The sequence below is a fragment of the Procambarus clarkii genome, chromosome 6 (genome assembly GCF_040958095.1).
Source record: "Procambarus clarkii isolate CNS0578487 chromosome 6, FALCON_Pclarkii_2.0, whole genome shotgun sequence".
Lineage (NCBI taxonomy): Eukaryota > Metazoa > Arthropoda > Malacostraca > Decapoda > Cambaridae > Procambarus > Procambarus clarkii.
Window position 1 is genome coordinate 19,590,115 of NC_091155.1, and position 18,611 is coordinate 19,608,725.

Sequence of the window (18,611 nt, forward strand, 5' to 3'; positions counted from 1 at the left end):
TGTGTGTGTGTGTGTGTGTGTGTGTGTGTGTGTGTGTGTGTGTGTGTACTCACCTAATTGTTTTTTTTTTTTTTTTTTTTTTTTTTTTTGTGTGTGTGTGTGTGTGTGTGTGTGTGTGTGTATGTGTGTGTGTGTGTGTGTGTGTGTGTGTGTGTGTGTGTGTGTGTGTGTGTGTGTGTGTGTGTGTGTACGTGGGTGTGTGTTTGTTTTCAAAATAGTCCCCCGCGCCTTGAAACCTACTTTCTGTAGAGGAGATTCATAGCCTCATTAAGGCTAATTACCAGTTAATTAATGCCTCTCCACCTTAATTCCCTCGTTATTTCTGCCAAGCGAGGCAAAAAACATTCGGCCGTACAATTAGTCGTAATGGTGTTAGGAATACACAAACATCTGCTGGTGAAGCGAGGTCTTCGTCATTTTAATAAGCACACGAGAGGGAACTTGTTATTCGGGATTCTGATCTATTTGTGGCTGGCTGTTTGTAATCATTGTGTTCTGTGTGTTTATCTCTTGGTGTGTTGCAACACAGAGTTCTAATTCGTTGTAAATTGTTTCCCTTTGCAGACGAGGAGTCACAATAATGTGGCTGAAATATGTTGACCAAACCACATATTCAGGAGTGAAGGGACGACGACGTTTCGGCCACAAAAATCGACTTGAGAATGGTCCAGGACGGACCGAAACGTCGTCGTCCCTTAACTTTCTAGTGTGTGATTTTGTCAACATAGTTTCCGTTTGTTCACTGATTGTATCTCATATGCTGATGTGTATGCTAATCGTTTCTGTATAGAATGTATTTCTGTAATACACATTTGGATTTTTGTTTCTCATTTATCCTGCCTCTGTGTTTTCTATCTTCCAAAGTGATGAGATTTGTTTTTTTATCACTTAATATAGCTTCCAATTTCTAGGGTTTGGACCTATTGGTAATACGTTTCTATATCCTAACTTGTTAATGCCTTCAAGCTCATTCGAATTTATACCAACATTGGAATTCAACTTTTCATCTATTTTCATCTATATTACAGCGTGCCGACTTAAAGTTAATCAACGTAACACAGGAACAGAATACAACTCTATATATGTGGAGTTCAAAGTTTGTTAGCATTACAGTGGAATGTGAAGCAGTGTGTGTGTGTATGTATGTATGTATGTATTTTAATATTTGTATTTACTATTTGTGACAGCAGATTCGAGCTATTAGGTCTTGGACCCCACTTTTCTAACCAATCTAGTTTTCTCTTATGTCTACTACATATATACTTTCTAACACACACATACACATTCCCATGAAGCAGCCCGTGGCAGCTGTCAAACGCCCAGGTACCTATTTACTGCTAGGCCAACAGGTGCATCAGGGTAAAAGAAACTCTGCCCATTTGTTTCTGCCTCGGCTAGGAATCGAACCCGAGCACTTGGGACTACGACCGCCAAGTGTTGTCTACTCAGCTGCGAGGCCCCTAGCGTGCGCGCGTGTGTATGTGTATGTGTATGTGTGTGTGTGTGTGTGTGTGTGTGTGTGTGTGTGTGTGTGTGTGTGTGTGTGTGTGTGTGTGTGTGTGTGTGTGTGCGTGCGTGCGTGTGTGTGTGTGTGTGTAATTACGTAAGCGAAGTTGCAGGATGACAGCTACGCTCGTGGTGTCCCGTCTTCCCGGCACTCTTTGTCATATAACGCTTTGAAACTACTGACGGTTTTGGCTTCCACCACCACCTCACTTAGCTCGTTCCAACCATCTACCACGCTGTTTGCAAAATAAAATTTTCTAATGTTTTTGCAGCCCCTTTCTTTCCTTAGCTTGAATCTCTGAGTGACTTGAAATCAGTGTAAGTATAAGTTTATAAAAATAAATCATCATTGAGCAATGAAAAGCTGAATTATAAATCCACAAAGCTGAAACAACCTAACAATAAATATACGAGATAAGTAAATAATTACAGTGAAACTTCGAACAAATCGAATAATATTCGGTGTTCGAAAAGGAGTCGAACATGTTCGAGCAGGATGAGAACTTAACCCCGAGGCATATTCAAGAGTCCCAGGGGGATGGAGGTGGGGCTCGGAGATCTTGCAAACACTGTCCTTGCAACAGTGTGCAGACGCGGTTCAACATCAGCGAACACGTCCTCTCACAAAATACGTCGCAATATAAATGGAATCCACAAACACAAATGCAACTTGATAGTAACATGTTCAGTACAAAAATATTGTCCTTTTCGTATGAATCTTCCTCGATAGGTTAAGTGGGATGCACAAGGATATCACGATAACGTGATATATCATTGAGAATTTCCTTTTCGTGATCAGTTATGATGTCAGTTAAGGCAGGAAATTGTGTAGTTGGGGACTCCCAAACTGGTGTTCAATTTTACAGAGACGCTAGCCATTCAAAAGACCTTGGAACAAGCTCTTGCTGAACACCAACAAGACGTTTTCATACATAGATTAAAAAACTGATATTAAACCTCCTCAATATCTCAGGTCAGGTAGGATGCCAGGGTTCGAACTTACGTTTCTGGTCAGACAAATCAGTTGCATTTTGGAGAGAACTACAGGGCTTCAGAACCTTCATCTTGGAATGATTCCTGGGAAAACACAGAGCATTATTCTCCCTTCGACGTGGTGTGGGATTGACTCTAACAAGCCCCAAACAACAGTCAGCTAAATTTGCTAAAACATATTCTGAGCCGAATGCGTTTGTGGATCTCTCGACCAAATGTGTGTTGGAGTTTATGAAAGACTAAACAGACCATTTATATTGAAGGTGACCTAACTTTGCTGGCTCGCATGGGAATTTGGGGCTCACAGATACACTGCAAAATGTTATAGCTGTTATCTCTGTTTTAAGAAATGATATCTCTTTGTCTGTCTGTCCTGGGTTGGAAATCCGGCGCCTGGAGTTTGGCTTGTATAACTTTGCAGGTGAGTGGTGTGTGTGAGAGGCCTGTCATAGGCGGGATGGTTTGGCCTCTATTGACCCATTAATAAAGAGAGTCTATATTCATGAAGTCGGTGTAGGGAGGTGGGTAATAGTGGATAACAAAATCCCTAGAATTTCATAATTTAAACCACACTGGAACATACATAACTATAGCAATCTAAGAACTTAAATCTCTATCTATAAATAGGATATCTGTGTGTTTATTGCAGCAGCTAGCCTCATTTAACCTTGAAGATTAACTGGTGAGAGAGAGATGACTGTCATAGTCGATTTTTTCTGAGGGAGAAAACTTACATGTCTTGGCCCGAAGTATGTCAGATTATAGATCACTTCCTGTCCTAATGCTTTCTTACGGAACCCCGCACCTTGGAGCACACGCTCCCAACCCACCGACAGACGAGCCCAAACACCTCCACCCCCACCATGCCCAAAAGACATGAGTTTAGGAATGCGTAAATTACAACAATATGTAAATATTTCCGCTTTGCTTGGTGTAGGGAAATCTCCGGGTAATGAAAATGCTGTCAAGATATAACACCCGGTATTTAATTTATAACAGCGGCGCAATCAACTTCTCGTGTTGTACAGGATACACTCAACTTTAGCTGTGGAATTAAGCGTTTCGTAATGCATACAACAGCCACGCTAGCGCCTCTCACTGGGACATTCTCCTCGACGTTTACAGGACAGGTAACGTTGAGGAAAATGCTTTTGCGACGTCCCTGGACAGGGTTTTCTTACAGGCTGCTGCCATGCGGAGATTACATGACGTGTAATTAAGTGTGTGTGGGTGTGTGTTTGCGTGTGTGGGAGAGTGTGTGTGTGTGTTCACCTGCTGGTATTTGCGGGGGGAGGAGTTATGCTAAGCTTTATCTTTCAAGCTTTGATTGATTGGTGTTTAGTCAGCAAGGATGTGGATTTGGCTTTTGTTTCACTGCTAATGTGTGTGTGTAATTACCGAAGTGTAATTACCTAAGTGAAGTGACACTTAGGTAATCTAGGTAATCACACTCCTTCCTATTGTTGTATGGGTTAGTTCCTTTAATCTTCGTTCTTTATTGAAAAGCAATGTAGCTTTAAGATACTTTATGTACTTTTCGAACCGGGAGTTCGTCGATGGGACCGCATACTCTTGAACTTGTATCATGTAGGTGATGAATATGATGTCCTGATGAACTAATCAGTTTCCTGATGGTTCACGATGACTGATCTGTTGCTTTCAAGCTTAGGGTATGACGTAGAGGATATTGTATGTGTTAGAGATACTGGAGTAGGATTTATCGCCTATATGTACTCATATAGTCATATAATGTCTCTATCTTTCTCATGCTTACCCATCCTGTTGGTCTCCTCTGCTCTGTTCATCACCTTAAATATATGGGAATAAAATACCAGTAGCCATATTTTTGCACCAACTTTACAGCCTGTCTAAAGCCTCAAGTATTGTAGCGTTTCTGGACCGATTATTCTCATTAGTTTTGCAACTTGGAATCTTGATAAGTAGGATGCCATCCCCATATTCAAGTCATAGACGGAGGCAGCGAAACGCTATATATCTCGTCTTTCCCGTCAAATGCTATCCCGTCTCTAGCCTCCCCCCAAATGGAACTTTTAAGAGCTTCAGCTCAAATGTTTACAGGAAAATCGAGGAGAAAACAATAGGCTAGAAATAGACCATAGACAGCTAATCCCAGCCCAGTCCCAGCCCAGTCCCAGCCCAGTCCAAGCCCAGTCCCAGCCCAGTCCCAGCCCAGTCCCAGCCCAGTCCCAGCCCACGGTACAGTAACGTCAACGTTCACAGGGCTGAGTGGGAAAGAACGTGATCTGGTCGCAATGTGGATCATTTTCCACCCATGATGAAGCATCGTGGGCCGCCTCCTCTATTTCCTTTTTTAATCAGCAAAATATGGATGACTTTGGGACGGGATTCAGCTCTTATGTACGTAGCAATTTGCATGGGAATCGCCCTATATAGAAGACGCTGCTCGATCGCTTGAGGGAATTAGGAAGGAATGGAACGTAGGAATATCAAGAGTGATGGAGATAATTAGGACTTCTCGAGCCAGGAGAGGAAGATGCAAGGAGGAGCAGAAGTTGAAGACAGAAGAAGGAGGAGGAGGAAGGAAGCTAAGAAAATTAACGTAAAGAAACTTGCCACGGGAAATAAAAACTGGAGATGAAAGATAATATTAATGATGAGGGTAATTAAATTATATTTTTAATTATGCCGGAGAAAGTATTTGTTATGTATATTAATAATATCTTCTTTGTCTTTCACTGAACAGGAGTTATTTTAACCGATAAGTCAAGAGAACAGTATAGAAGGTTTGTGATATCTGTACTGGAGAGGATGATTAGAGATTTGGCACTAGAAGGAGACTATCGGTATATTCGAATAGATAATTCAGTTTGTCTAAGTGTTTTTTCCCTAGTCCATAAGTACCCTTCCTCCTAGACAATCGACTTGAGAATGGTCCAGGACGGACCGAAACCTCGTCGTCCCTTCACCTTCTAGTGTGTGGTCTAGTCAACTTACCCTTCCTTCTAGATCATAGACAATCTTGCCAACTCTACCAAGAAGACTATCTTGTCCTTGATATCAGTCCAAATGCCTCTTCCTCAAACTTAATGCTGCTCCCTTACACAAGATGTCATAATGCCTCTCCCTTACACAAGATGTCTTAATGCCTCTCCCTTACACAAGATGTCGTAATGCCTCTCCCTTACACAAGATGTCGTAATGCCTCTCTCTTACACAAGATGTCTTAATGCCTCTCCCTTACACAAGATGTCGTAATGCCTCTCCCTTACACAAGATGTCGTAATGCCTCTCTCTTACACAAGATGTCTTAATGCCTCTCCCTTACACTAGATGTCTTAATGCCTCTCCCTTACACAAGATGTCGTAATGCCTCTCCCTTACACAAGATGTCTTAATGCCTCTCCCTTACACAAGATGTCATAATGCCTCTCTCTTACACAAGATGTCTTAATGCCTCTCTCTTACACAATATGTCTTAATGCCTCTCCCTTACACAAGATGTCTTAATGCCTCTCCCTTACACAAGATGTCTTAATGCCTCTCTCTTACACAAGATGTCTTAATGCCTCTCCCTTACACAAGATGTCGTAATGCCTCTCCCTTACACAAGATGTCTTAATGCCTCTCTCTTACACAAGATGTCATAATGCCTCTCCCTTACACAAGATGTCGTAATGCCTCTCCCTTACACAAGAATGTCGTAATGCCTCTCCCTTACACAAGATGTCTTAATGCCTCTCCCTTACACAAGATGTCATAATGCCTCTCCCTTACACAAGATGTCATAATGCCTCTCCCTTACACAAGAATGTCTTAATGCCTATATCCGATTCTCTACTCACTATTTTCCCCTCTGGTAACCATTCACAGGTGTTCAATGCCTCGATTATTTCCTGAAATTTTCACAGCCATTGTGTGAACGAGAATGTTATCCACTACCCTGAATAGTTTGATGTTTCTGTTGCTTCAGATTTCACCTTAATTTTTAATTTTCATTTTTCAAACATACATCCCCATCACCTGCTCCCTGATGTGGTACTCCTCTCTCTATGTTTTCTGGTGAGAGGGGGAGTGGATGAGGGTAGGAAAAGACTGAGAGGAAATGGAAGTAGCAAAAGAAAGGGGAGAGGGAAGGAGAGAGAATTGGGGTAGTAATTGTGAGAGTGGAAGGGGCTAGGGGAAAACGGACATGGAAGGGAGGGAAGGGGCGAGAAAGAGGGGATAGAGAAATAAGAGACTGAATTAATAAGAGAAGTAAGAGGAGTGAGGGAGATGTGAATAGAGACAGGAGAAGCGGAAAGGGAGAGGGCGTGGGGGGGGGGGGGGAAGGAAATAAGTGGGGGAGAGAAAGAGAGGGGAGAGACGGAAGAGGTGCCGGAAGGGGGAAAGGGAGAGAAAGAGAAAAGCACTAAGGGGGAGACTCAAATGTGCTTGGACTGGAAAGCATTCAGACTATGCTGAGGGGGAGATGAATGGAACCGAGAAAAGCTGAGGTAAATGAGTAAACGAAATGCTGAGGAAAGTCTCCAGAAGAGCGAGAGAGAGAGAGAGAGAGAGAGAGAGAGAGAGAGAGAGAGAGAGAGAGAGAGAGAGAGAGAGAGAGAGAGAGAGAGAGAGAGAGAGAGAGAGAGAGATTGAGAGAGTTGCAAAGAAATTACGAATGAGGAAACACCATAAAAAAGGAGAGCATAGACAGCAGGCCAGGAGGCAGCTAGGGGGGCCAAGCGACAGGCTTGGATCATCCTTTCCTTTGGTAAGCCATCAAAGCTAGAGACTCACTGCTGGCTTCTGGGTAATTACTCTCCTCTCAGTCAACCCCCCCCCCCCCCTCCCGTCCATCGTCCACTGCTGTTGCTGTTGGGTGTTTGTTGCTGCTCCTGTGGCTCTTCTTAATGCTGCTCTTGCTGCTGTTCCCGTGAAGACGATAACTGTGAACCAGTATATATATATATATATATATATATATATATATATATATATATATATATATATATATATATATATATATATATATATATATATATATATATATATATATATATATATATATATATATATTTGCAATTTAGGATCAAGAAACACTGATCAGATCAAGGACATGCCATCTTAACAGAGGGAGGAGGTGGAGGTGAAGGAGGTATAGGAGAAGTAACAGAAGAAGGAGAAATAGGAAGAAAATAAGATAAAAAGGGAAAGAGACCAATGAGAAAACTATAAAAATAGACGACGGAGAGGGAAAAAAGGAACACGTGATAAAGGCTGAATAAGAGAAGCAGAAATTTTTTTAGTATATTGGAGGAACCAGAAAAGTAAGAGAAAGAAGACTAGAGAGACATTTAGAAACTAAAGGAAGACATTTATTGGAATTACCTAACCAATCCCCTCCTACACTGTTCTTGTCTCTCTCTCTCTCTCTCTCTCTCTCTCTCTCTCTCTCTCTCTCTCTCTCTCTCTCTCTCTCTCTCTCTCTCTCTCTCTCTCGCTTTCTTTCTCTCTCTCTCTCTCTCTCTCTCTCTCTCTCTCTCTCTCTCTCTCTCTCTCTCTCGCGTAATCTCCCTCTTCTTCTCTCATTTATCCCTTTTCTTTCCCTCACCTTTCTCTTTTTCTCCCTATCACACTGTTCACCTTTCTGTCCTTTTTTTCTACCTTCCTACAGTTCTTTTCTCCTCCTTCGCCTCGTCTTTCCCACCATCCGCTTCCCACTGTTCCGTTCTCACTTCTCGTCTTTGTTGCTTCCACATCTTCACTCCCTTCCCTCATTCCTACTTCATTCCCTCTTCTTTGCTTCCCTCCATCTCAATTACTCCCTTCTTTCTTCTTCTTTACTTATTCTTAATTTCACTTGTATCTCTTTCATTCGTTCTTCTTTAAGTTCACTAATCGTCCAATCTTCCCTTTCCTCTCTCCCTCCCTTCGTTCCCATTGCCGTTCCGTAAGTCTTCCATGCCACGTGAACGGCCTCTTCCATTCCATTACTCCGGGCTCGTTCGATGGAACGCGCTCTCTCTCTCTCCCCCTCTCCTCTCCCCACGACCATGTCATTCAATCTCCTCCCTAACTCCTACGATCCTCTCCCACTCTCACTCTCTCTCTCTCCCTCTCTCTCTCTCTCTCTCTCTCTCTCTCTCTCTCTCTCTCTCTCTCTCTCTCTCTCTCTCTCTCTCTCTCTCTCTCTCTCTCTCTCTCTCTCTCTCTCTCTCGTCCAGTCTGGCGTGACTGGCTCGATTATGTGTGCCTCTGACTGGATTCTTTAGTGTGATCGCCTCTACCAATAGTTTGATGGAACGTGATTGTTTGTCTCCGGTCTAGTCATGTCTTGTCTGCTTAATTTTGCGTGTCGAAGTGTTCTGTGGCAGGTTTTTATTTTGTGTGAAAGTGAATGTGTGTGTGTGTTTGTGTGTGTGTGTGTGTGTGTGTGTGTGTGTGTGTGTGTGTGTGTGTGTGTGTGTGTGTGTGTGTGTGTGTGTGTGTGTGTGTGTGTGTTTTCACCTAGTTGTGCATGCGGGGGTTGAGCTTCGGCTCTTTGATTCTCACCTCTCTGCCGCAATTCAACTGATGTACAGGTTCATGAGCCTGTTGGGCACTATCATATCCACATATTAAATTATATATTGGTTCTGCCTCCACCACATCACTTTCGTCTGCGGTTTTGGGCCAACTTTTAACCTTCTGGCCACTAAGTGTGGCCTTTGGCAGTCTTCTCAAAGAGTTACAAATGTTGTATAATTATTTTCATAAAAAGGCACTAAGCCCCTAATGCATTGAATTTAATAATTACCCTGACACTGAACAAATTATTTCCAATGTCACTCTGGCTCAATTCGATAAAGTCTCAACCTATGTCCCCTTGTCCGTGTTCCACCCGTGCTAAATAGCCTGCTTTATCTACACTATCAATTCCTTTTGAGAACTTTGTAGGCAGTAATCATGTCCATTGCATACAGGAGGCAATGAAGTCCATTATAGATGGTCATCAATTCATGTTACAGACCCTAGGGATATGTTGGTTCATCAGACTACCAGACTGTCTTCATGACAGTAGCTATCCCGACAGATCGGGGGTGAAGATTCAAGTCGAGTTACCTGGCATTTGGAATGGAAATTTGCCAGCTATTAGCACTGAGCTGAGAGCAGCTGAATGGGATGCCTTGAATCAGAATGGTGTTAACAGCCAACTAAATACCTTCACTAGTCTCGTACTGCATCTGCAGCATGTAACCAGGCCTGCTGGTCAGCCCTAGTTTGGTTACCAATGATGGGGACATCTGCTGAGGTTAGAACCAAGATTTCGAGAAGATATGAAAGGTATCGTTCTGTTGAACAAATCCACAAGGGCCGTGACGAAGATTCGAACCTTCCTACGGCCCTTGTGGATTTGTCACGGACCTTGTGGATTTGTCACGGACCTTGTGGATTTGTCACGGACCTTGTGGATTTGTCACGGACCTTGTGGATTTGTTCATTTGATGCATCACGTTAGTGTGATCTCTGTGTGTATCGTTCTTTTCATAACAAGATCACTCATAGATAAGCTTGTTGTCAAATCAATTTAGTTCAAAAGGGAGACTATTTCCAGATGGGAATCAGGAACAGAAGAAACGTTCTGCCTGGAATTCGAACCCCTGATTCCCGCCGACTGTGAGTCAAAAACGAAGCCCGATGCTTTGACTCATTTAAGCACTTTCTACCTATTCATGTATTTTATTGGGGGGGGGGAGGAGAAGTTTTGTCCTGGATTCCAGCCCATTCATTTGTTTTCCGTTTATGAATGGTTTCGGATCATATTCAACTGCTCTCACCCGTTCCACCCAGAATCGTAGTTTTTCAGATTGCTGCGTAACAGTAAGCCTCTTGTATCGCTCGCCGCTTCAGTCTTTCCATTTGATCTTTGAGTTTTCTGATTATTATCCTATTCCCATTCGTGATTGGTCGCCTGTGTTAATCTCGTTTGCGATAACGAAAAATCTCTTCACGGGTTTCATCAGTAATATTAATTTAGCCACTTTATAGCGAACTCGTTAGATTCAGTGCCTCGTTGAATGATCAGCGAGGGATAACGTACGGTAACGAAATAGTAACTCCAGTCTATTAGCGAAAGGTTATGGGAAAAAAAATAATAATAATAAATAATGAGAAAATCAAGTAGGAGCCATGAGAAGGATTCGAACTTGCGCAGTTGGTACTCTCAAGCACACGCTGTAGACCACTACACCACGTCGTGGTGGAGTGGTCTAAGGGGTTTGTTTGGGAGAACTAAGTGTGCGGGTTCGAATCCATCTCATGGCTCCTACTGATTTTCTCGTTGATGCATTACGTTAATGTGATGGCCTTCTTTAATAATAATAATAATAATAATAATAATAATAATAATAATAATTTGATTCACCTGGGCACTTGGAGACTCGAACCGCGGCCCTCACACGTGTGAGGCCGAGGCTCTATTGACTGGGTTATGAGTAGTCTTAATAAGAAAAGATTTCTCAAGCAAATACTGGAATTTTCGTGTGGATGAGTTACTAATAATAATTCGTAATATTGTTGCTAATTTCAGATTTTCAGTGGGATTTACCATCTTCTTCTAACATTCTGTCTGCAGGAAGGACACTTATAAAGAAAACTTGACATTAATCCTTTCAATCCTCCCCACTTTTCTATCTATCTGGCTTTCCATCCATGGCGTGTCACCCCCCTCGGCGCTGTGTTCTTCCACAGTCCTTCGCCAACTGCGTACCTCGCTCTCACTATTACATAAACATGAGTACAGTTCATCCACCTAGACTTCCTCACCGCGCTGCTCTGCTTGTCGGGGGGCGGCTCCTAGGGATAGATGTGTGTATATTTTACGTTGGTTCTCGCTGGAGCTCCTCGTAGCTACGGGCTCAGCCTCCAGGACCTTCGCTCTCGTCTCTCCTTTTGTTTACACGAGACTAGGGGCGCTTCCGCTGCAGATGAAAGTACTTCCTTGCCACCTGGAATATATTATCTCGTTCCTCTGTTCCTCCATGTTTTTTTTTTTTTAGTCTGTGTTTCTGTGTGTGTGATGGTGGAATGAGGGGTTTTGGGTTGAGGGTATAGGTGTTCATGCTCAGTTTAATACGTTTTCAGGTACTGGTTTCTGGGACCTTTCTGACCGGCTGTCGGATGTCTAAGGCTGTTTTTCCTAGACATACAGCTGTGTTCGACTGTATTTATCTAGTCAACTATATTTGCTTACTGCCCTTATGTTAAAATGTTTTTTTTATTAACATCTGTGTAACTTAAATATTCCTTGTATGTTCATTATTATTTTATTTTCCACCCTGTTTTAGAGTCAGTATGTTCCTTTATATATTATTTTGCTTCGTTACCACTTCTTCTCATTTCCGTTTGTCTTCAAGTATAGTGAGATTTAACTAAGCTTCTTCTTATTTCTGGTCCGAGCCTTGTTGCATGTTGCAAGACTTTTTCAAGACTTGTGTTGCTATATGCTTGGTTGCCTACGCTGGGCGACATATTCCAAAATATATCCCACATACGGCGTGTACAGTATTCTAAAGGCTTATACTTCTCTATGTTCGTAAATGCTATCCTCATATCTGTCAATATCGTTTAAGCTGATAATGCTATCCAATCTTTAATTGTGATAGCGTTAATAGGCTTGACTTATGTCAAATCTCAACTCCCAAGTTCGTATCTTTAGCTGTTACAGGGAGTTATTTCGTTTGCATTCCGAATTGCTCAATGAATCCTCTTTCTTCCTCCCAAGTAATCATCACTTTGTGTTATGTGATGAACGATGAATGCTGTCTACGATAGCAGCTTCAAGATAGCTAATTACAGAGACTGATAAACTTACTAGTGTTGGTCTCCTGAGCACTTGAGTCTCTTGAGGGGAAAATTGTCTCATTTTAGTGACTGGAGGCCAGAGTTACGTACACCACCGTGGAAATATGCCTGCAGCCTCCAGATATTATTACGTGATGAAGGCGATGCCTGCAAGGCTCAGAATTCAATTAACGCGTCCCTTTCTTTTATGAGGATGTTTTAATTGTGAAAAAAGTATATTGGTAAATGACATTTCCGCACAAAATTCAGCAAAACTTATTCCCCTTCCTGTCACTGCTCGCATGCCTTTCTGCTTGTGCTTGTTTATGTCCGATTGTTGCCTGTCTGTCTGTCTTCCTCTCTGTCAGCTTCTTCGTCAATGTGTATGTCTGTTTATCTGACTCTACTCCAACTGTGACTCTACTCTCTCTCTCTCTCTGTCTGTTTATCTGACTACGCCAACTCTGACTCTACTCTCTCTCTCTCTCTCTGTCTGTCTGTTTCTCTCTCTCTCTCTCTCTCTCTCTCTCTCTCTCTCTCTCTCTCTCTCTCTCTCTCTCTCTCTCTCTCTCTCTCTCTCTCTCTCTCTCTCTCTCTCTCTCTCTCTTTCCCCTCTCCTCTGCTACTAGGTAAACTCACCATCAATGCACAGTTTATCAGGTAAATCAATAATCGTGTTGGGTTGCTGGACTCAGAGAGTGACAAGCATTGGGTAACAATGTGACACTTGCAATGAACTACAGCGGGTGTGTGAGTGGGTCAGCGGATGCTCGGGGTTGTTGTTGTTGCTGAGAATAATGCAGGAGTGAGCTAGATCTAAAATACATTGCAGATGAGAAAGAAATATGGACGCAAAAGGATGAGAACAACGAGAGAAGATAAAATGTGAAGGATAAAGCGATAGAATGAAAAGAGGAAGAGGAAACAATGAAATAAGGAAAAGGTAGAGGATGAATAACTTTAAGGCACAGGCAGAGAAGAAGGCTTGAGCAGCTAGAAAGATATTTGGCTGCGTGAGAGAGTACCTAAAAGAAAGGAAACAAAGAGTTTCCCAATGTGAAGTGTTTTACCTAAATAGGAGCGTACGACCCCTAGACTTAAGCTATCTAGGCTATCTAGGCTAGCTATCTCTTCATAAGCTATCTAGGGCGATGCTTACGTGTCCGAGGAAACGTCAGTTTCCCATTGCTCTAACTCTCGCCAAAGCTACGGCGTTTGGACGCTGTGATCACTAGCGCAACAATTACAATGCACTGCATGGGAAACAGGTCTTGTGAAAAATATCTGAGGTGATTATCAGGGGCTAAGCCATTACGAGCATTTGAAAGTGCTCAGGATAAGGATTCGGGATGGGACGGGGGGGGAAGGAATGGTGTCCAACCATTTGGACGGTCGGGAATTAAACGCCGACCTGCATGAAGCGAGTCCGTCGCTCTACCGTCCAGTCCAAGTGATTGGGCTGAGGTGAAAGGAGCTCAGAAGCAATCTTAAGGGAAGAGGTATCCCTTAAGGCTCTAAGTAAATATAAATATGTAAATGTAAATATGTAAATGACTTACTCGAAGAAGTAACATCTTACGTGACAATGCTTACAACTAAAGCAAAACTGATAAACCTAAAGAATGCAAAGTGTATTGCGCAAAATTGCCTGATATCTCAATAGGATCTAAACAAGGCAGAAAAATGGCTTCTAGAGTTCATTTCCAGTAAATGTAATGAAATCTGCGAGCTGGAATATGAGACCAATGGGACGGTATACACCTTCACGTCAAAGTGACACTTCAGGGAAAGCGTAAAGGGTCCGGTTGATAAAAGTTTGGTGTCTCTGGGAGCATACCTTATTGTGGGTGTAAGTGGTGTAAGTAGCTCAGTTATTAGAACTCAAGGGTTCTTGCTTTTGTGGCTAGCGGTTCAAGGCTCCAACAATCCATGTGAATGAAATTCATATATAATATATATATATATATATATATATATATATATATATATATATATATATATATATATATATATATATATATATATATATAATATATATATATATATATATATATATATATATATATATATATTATATATATATATATATATATATATATATATATATATATATATATATATATATATATATATATATATACATAGAGGAGGGCTGCCTAAGAGCTTGGAAATTGGACGAAGTGATGAAACGCTACCCACAGATTTGTACCATCTGGGATCAAACACAGACCCGGAAACAAGCGAGATATAGTTGCTGTACAGAGATGGCTGAGTGGCTATGTCGTTGGGGCACCAACATCCCCCCCATCCCCCCACTTCCAGAATGCTGTGTCCGGGGGGGGGGGGGGATGGGGTTAAATTCAGAAGGTAGAATATACAGATTTATCAGATGGTATTTTTAGCTCTAATTAATTATTGATAACTACTGGGTGTATGTCAGAAATACACGTATCCCAGTGTTATTGAAATCGAAATTCAAAAGGAAATTATTATTAGTCAAATGTTCGTGGAGCTTTCTTTATATTGACACTGTAATTGATATGAGATTGTATTAATATATTATTCGATTTTGACTTTAACATATAACTTTAGATACACGACTATGCGGAATTCAACAGATATAATAGAAGCTGAATTTTTTTTTTTTACCAAGTCCTCTTCTGTGCCAATGACATTCTTGCGGAATAATCTTAAGCTTGTGTTTGTTTATAGAGTTGGAGATGAAGTGTATTGAGAAAATGTGGTCTTTATAAACAACCATTAAAGTTCCGCTCGATGCATCCGCCCTCTCGGTTCTTGCAAGGCCTGCGTTCAATCCTCGACAAGTCCTAAGTGAATGGGCACCATCCCTTCCCTCTGTCCTATCCCAAATCCCTATCCTCACATTATAAATATGGTTCTTCCACAACCATAACAAATATAACTGTGTCATATCTGATTCTTCCACAGCCATATTTGTAATGGCTGTACTTTCTCGTAATAATTATCTTATCTTCCATAGACCAATACGTGCCAGACTTAACTGTTGTGAAGGCCCGAAGATATATTTGCTGTTACGGGCGAAGGAGAAGAGCAGAGCAACAATTACCTCAGACGGGGACAATCGCCCTGCAAGGTTAGGTAACAATTAAGGGGATTAGAGAGAGTTGACGCGATGGTGTAGGGAGGATGGAGAAGGGGCTCCGCCTGAGGGCTGTCAAATATCACCGTTCGTGAAGGGATCCGCTAGGGGAGATGGGTGGTAAACGATTCACCTCGTGCTTATCGATCCCCGACGAAGCCTCGAAGCCTCGTTCAAACACTCGGGTTGGCTTTATGCGAGCATCTGATGGACATGTTGTGTCACATGGTGATTACTGAGCTCGCAGCGTTGACTACACCGTGGAGGATCCTCCAGTGAAGTAGAGTGGGAGGTTCCGGCGCACGGTGGGGAAGCAGGGAGAGAGAGAGAGAGAGCCAGTCTCTACACCCAATATTCTACTGCTTCATCATTTTTTTTCCAGGCTAATATGTTCATTACGCAGCCCATTCCTACTTGTGGGCGAGGAGGCAAAGGCTGCTGTGTTACATAATGAGTTCAGGAGCTGAATCGCAAAGGTTCTTTGAACTAAGCAACTTACTTTTGCTGTGCTCAGGTGATCTGAATGTTTTCATTTGACTATCATGTTCCCCTCGGTCTTAGGGCGGGGCTGTTATTGAGAGGTTTGTTGCAGGGCTTAATAACCCTTAACCTCTGGAGGGTTATTAAGGCCACCAAATGACCTTCTAGTCGTTGGAGGGTTATTAAGGCCACCACAATGGCCTACTAGCCAACTAGCAGGTATATTTAAGTCCTGAACTTAGTTCAAAGGAGTATAACGTTTACATTCCGAGTATACACTGAATACCGAGGTATACCTCTCAGTATACATACCATTTGGTACCCAGGAGCCCCCAGTGTAGCCCATTCTCTCGAGCGTGAACTAACCCCATAATCTCAACTAATACGACATTATGGTTATACAAACGTAACAAATCCAAAGTGCTATGAAAAAAGCGGCCCACAAAAGTCATCATTTTCTATGCAACGATTGGATAGGTTAGGCGGGTGGCTTAGGTTCGCGCCTTTCTGGGTAGGCTAGAACGCTGGATTTGGCACGTTGTGGCAAATCGGGGAAACGGGCTGGATGGCCGCTGGGTTATTTCCTCATCTGGTCATAAGATGTATAAGAAAAAGTAACTTAATTGATGAAGTAAGATAAACGATTTGGCTTCCTTTAACCGAACTATATTTGCTTATTTTTTCATGTTTAGGATGTCGCCTTTATCGGGGAGAGAGAGAGAGGGGGGAGAGAGAGAGAGAGAGAGAGAGAGAGAGAGAGAGAGAGAGAGAGAGAGAGAGAGAGAGAGAGAGAGAGAGAGAGAGAGAGAGAGAGAGAGAGAGAGAGAGAGAGACAGACAGACAGACAGACAGACAGACAGAGCAACAAGAACAAAATTACTAAAAGAATCAATCGAGAGAGATGGAAAAGAACAAATGAATGGATAGTATGAAGATAGATAGAAAATGAAGAACAATTAAAAAAACCAATGGCAGATGAAATAGGAATGTAAGACAAGAGAGGGTGAGCACTTCTGCGAATCGTCAATCGGTCATTCTTAAGGGCAGCATCCGTTGTCTGGGCTACGAGAAAGTATGCAGAAGTCTTCCTTCCTGTCGTGCTGGGTCACGTCGGGGGACGCGGTCCTCTGGAGAGGATTATTACGCCTTCTGGGAGTAGTGATGATTATATGTCTCTGTGGTGATAGTCCTCTTTTATGGTTAGTTCGGTGGTGATGTTGGACCGTTTTTGGTGGTGGGGGTGGAGTTGGGGAGTGGTGGTTGTGGTGGTTGTGGTGGTTTTGGTGGTGGTTGTTGTAGTGTTGGTGTTGATGGTGGTATTGGTGAGTTATGGTGGTGGTGGTGGTGGTGAGTGTGGTGGTGGATCTGGGGGTGGTGATTGTGGTGATGGTTGTGGTAGGAGTTGGTGGTTGCGGTGGTGGTGGTGGTGGTAGTGGTGGTGTTGGGAAGTGATGGTGGTGGTTGTGGTTGATTGTTGTTGAATATGGCCAAATATGTTTAATCAATCATTCTATCATGGATCTTCTTTATATTTCTTATGTTTTGTTTCACTTGACAGGGAAGGTTAAAAATTATCTCTCAAAAGTTCCTTTTAAAATTGGACTTAAATCAGTGGTAGAATTATGTAGTGATAGTGATGTTGGGGAATGTATGGTAATAGGGGTTGTGGCTGTAAATATGGTGCTATGTAACACTGAGAATAGTGGTGGTGGTGGTGGTTGACCTGGTGATGGTGGATAATGGTGCCTAGTGGTAGTGAAATTTGGTGGTGCTCATGGTGGTGGTGGTGGAGGAGGAGATTATGCTGTTGTTGCTTAATGGATTCAGTAGAGAAGAATGTTCTGATGTTGATGCTGATGAACTTTGCAGGCAATGAGTCACAATAACGTGGCTAAAGTATGTTGACCAAACCACACACTAGAAGGTGAAGGGACGACGACGTTTCGGTCCGTCCTGGACCATTCTCAAGTCGATAGAGGAACTTTAATGGAGGCAGAGGCGATGATAACAGACTTTATGATGATGGGGACGAAAGTGTAGTGGGTAGTGGGGGGTGAGGACGAAAGACAGAATAAGGAAACATACCAAGAGAGAGAGAAGAAAACCTGACAGTAGCTCTATAATTCAAAACCCCACAGGAAGTACTTGAAAAAAAACACAAAATATCACAATAGTATAACCAGGAACAAACATAAAACCAACTTCTTAGAAAACATCAAATCGCAAAAAAATCTAACCTTGACCCCATCTGAAGGAGACTCAGTCTTATCACGAGTGACGACATTATCTGAATCCATCTGCTAATACGTCTCGACTCTATCTTATCTCTGCCCCTAATTCGATTACCCCCCGCAGCCCTCCTCTTCCTCCCCGCCTGCAGGGAATATTTCCCCTCCTCCACCAGCTCCGGGTCCCTGTCCTCGCCAGCCACCTATTGTTCCTCAGCACAGCATCATGGAAACTTAAATGGAAAGTAAATATCCCTGTCAGCCACGATCTAAGACCACAAGAGCAATGGGTGGTAGGAATTGGAGGAGGAAGAGGGGTTGAGAGAGAGAGAGAGAGAGAGAGAGAGAGAGAGAGAGAGAGAGAGAGAGAGAGAGAGAGAGAGAGAGAGAGAGAGAGAGAGAGAGAGAGAGAGATAGAGAGAGAGAGAGAGAGAGAGAGAGACATCACAACCAGATTGATAGAGAGAGAGATATACAGTCAGACAGATTCAGAAAAT